The sequence below is a fragment of the Lactuca serriola genome, chromosome 3 (assembly GCF_051521515.1).
Source record: "Lactuca serriola cultivar US96UC23 chromosome 3, Lser_US96UC23_V15, whole genome shotgun sequence".
Classification (NCBI taxonomy): Eukaryota; Viridiplantae; Streptophyta; class Magnoliopsida; order Asterales; family Asteraceae; genus Lactuca; species Lactuca serriola.
The window spans coordinates 37,605,617-37,609,105 of NC_136410.1; positions in this window are offsets into that span (position 1 = coordinate 37,605,617).

Genomic DNA, 3,489 nt, shown 5'->3' on the forward strand with positions numbered 1-3,489 from the left:
AATGAAACTCACACGGAAATCATATTCATAAAAAAATGGATGTACTGGATCTTGTTGGGTAACAAACATCGTGGGTTTCGAATGTTTGATCAAGACCACGCATGCGAATTGAATATGATTTTGAGTTTCGAATTTTGGTACAGAAACAAAAGTTTCATCAATACCGGGAACAATGTTCCCCGTCAATTCCTTAAGTTGGAAGATGTTTGGGTTTCACCTTCATCACGGACTCATGATGTCAGATCATTATCACATAATTTTTGTATATCTAAGTCTCGATGGGTTTGATTAGAGACCTCTCGGACATACGTCTTTGTGTGTGATCGTGTAAGAATGTTTAGATGAAAAAGATTGGTATAAGAAACGAAATGTACCTCAGTTATGATTTGGACCAAACAGTCAACTCTTTACTCATATGAGAAGAGTCAGGTAGCTCAAGAGACTAATGTGAATACAAGCCTGATTGGGAAGAAAGCTTCGTAAGAAGAGTTCATTAAGGCTTTCGTACACACAATTGAGTCATGGAGGCTTTGGTCGACATGCAGCAGTATGCTTCTAGGGACATCCTAACTAGTTCGAATAATGTAAAACATATTGATTCATACGAAAAAAATGTTTACCTGACCCTTATACTCCTTGCTTTGTCCTCTCTGATTCTTCACCATAATCTGCAACAAAAGTCTAAAAAAAATAAAAATATTTTTGTTGTTTTTGAATTTTTCGAAAATAAAGACATAACAAAATAAAATCTTTTTGGATTTTTGGATTTTCGAAAATAAAAACAAAACAAAAGAAAATGTTTTTTGATTTTTGATTTTTGGAAAAAAAAATGAATTTGTTGCAAACAGACGAATAGTTGGCATTGCATGAAGAGTAACAAATGTATGAATTCGAAGTGTTCGAAGCGTTGACTATGAACAGTAACCACTGACTCAATGTTGAAGATCAGTGACAATCATGCGAATTCGAAGCGGTCGAAGCGTTGACTATGAACAGTAACTGCTGACTCAACGCTGAAGATTAATGACAAACATGCGAATTCGAAGCGGTCGAAGCGTTGACTATGAACAGTAACCGCTGAGTGCTTAATGACTTTGTGCTATGTTTATTCAGTGCCTCTGAATCATTCTTTTTCATCCATCATTCTGCTTTTTCGCATGGAACAAAAGTGCCATCGATCATTCCAAGGCCTTCGATTATTCGCATAAATGACTTTTCATCCAATGCTTTTGTGAAAATATCAGCTAATTGATCAGTTGTTTTCATGAAATGTACTTCAATGTTTCCATCCTCCACGTGATCTTTAATGAAATGATAACGAAGAGCTATGTGTTTAGTCTTCGAATGCTGCATAGGATTATGACAAATTCTTATTGCACTTTGAGAATCACAATATAATGGAATATTTTTCATATTAATTGCATAATCACGCAATTGGCTTTGGATCCAAATTATTTGTGAAGTGCACGCAACAACAGCCACATATTCTGCTTCAGCTGTGGAAATGGACATACATGTTTGCTTCTTCGACTTCCAGCTGACTAATTTGCCATCAAGTAATTGACATCCACCACTTGTGCTTTTCCGATCAAGATTGCAACCACCCAAGTCTGCATCTGAGTATGCTTGAACAAAGAATCCAGTTTTCGAAGGATACCACAATCCTAACGAAGTTGTTCCTTTAAGGTAACGGAAAATATTCTTCACAACAGTGAGATGTGGTTCGTGTGGATTAGACTGATACCTAGCACAATTACACACATAGAAAACATGATATCAGGTCTACTGGCTGTAAGATAAAGTAACGAACCAATCATGCTCCTATACAACGTTATATCAACAACAGGTTTGTCTAACAATGGTGTTAGCTTTATGCCAGTTGCCATTGGTACACGAAGCTTTGTGCTATTCGTCAATCCAAACTTTTCTAACAAATTTTTCATATATTTTTCCTGATTGATGAAAATCCCTTCTCTGTTTTGATGAATATTCAATCCAAGGAAATTATTGATTTTTCCCATCATGCTCATCTCAAACTTGCTTTTCATTAAATCTTCGAATTCTCTAAACAAAGCAGGATCAGTCGAGCCAAAAATAATATCATCAACATAAATTTAAACAAGCATAAGATGATTCCCTACTTTCTTTCGAAATAATGTAGGATCAACATATCCTTGTTTAAATTTAAATTGTTTCAAAAATGATGTTAGAGTTGCATACCATGCTCGTGGTGCTTGTTTCAGACCATAAACTGCCTTATCTAAAATATAAACATGATTAGGATATTCTTCGTTAATAAAACCTGAGGGTTGTTCCACATAAACTGTTTCTTCAAGCTCTCCATTTAAAAATGCACACTTCACGTCCATTTGATAAACATCAAAGTCTTTGTGAGCTGCATAAGCCAGAAATATTCGAACCGCCTCGCGTCTTGCGACAGGGGCAAATGTTTCTTCATAATCGATTCCCTCTTGTTGTGAATATCCTTTTACAACAAGCCTGGCTTTATTTCGAACAATGTTTCCATCTTTGTCGGTTTTGTTTTTGAAAATCCATTTTAACTCGACAATCGAAACATTTTCATGTTTAGGAATTAATCTCCAAACCTTGTTTCGTTCGAATTCAGCCAATTCTGATTACATTGCAACAACCCAATCTGAGTGTTCCATTGCATTCTTAATTGTTTTTGGTTCAATTTTAGAGATGAAAACATTAAACATGCAAAATTCTTGATGAGTATTCAATACCTCATTCTTTGTACGAATTTGAGCTCTTGTCATTACTTCCTCTTGTGGATTCCCAATCACTTGATCTTTTGGATGGTCTCTTGTCCATTTTTCCATGGGTGGATATGCGGTATCAAAGTCCAAATGTGCATCTTCGAATATTTCATCATATTCTAATCCTGCCTTCGAACATGCATCATCAACATTATGCTCCCCCTCAACTACATGCTCTCCCTCAATTTCAGCATTCAATTGGTCTTTCTCTCCCTCGAAAGAATGCTCTTCATCATTCAAAGTATTCGAATCCAATTGCTCCCCCTCCAGTGGACTATCCTGTATAGTTTCTTCTGCTTGAGGAGTCGATGGAGAATCATCAGTAAGTTTTGAAATTTCTGGTATGTTATTATCAGGAGCATGAACTTCAGCATCAACTGCATGATCTGAAATTCCAAAAATCAAATCATAATCAGTATCATCCATTTGTATAGATTCAGTTTCATCGTGATTTTCTTGTAAAATTGGATTATTCGAAAATCTATGTTCATTTGATTTAACATAATAATCATCGAATGTGAGATTAAACGTTTCTTCCACTTTTCGTGTTCGTTTATTTAGCACTCGATATGCCACTGAATTGTGCGAATATCCAAGAAAAATCCCTTCATCAGCTTTTGCTTGAAATTTCGAAAGATGATCCTTGAGATTCATAATAAAGCACCTACATCCGAAAACATGAAAGAAATTCACATTAGGTTTTCGATTA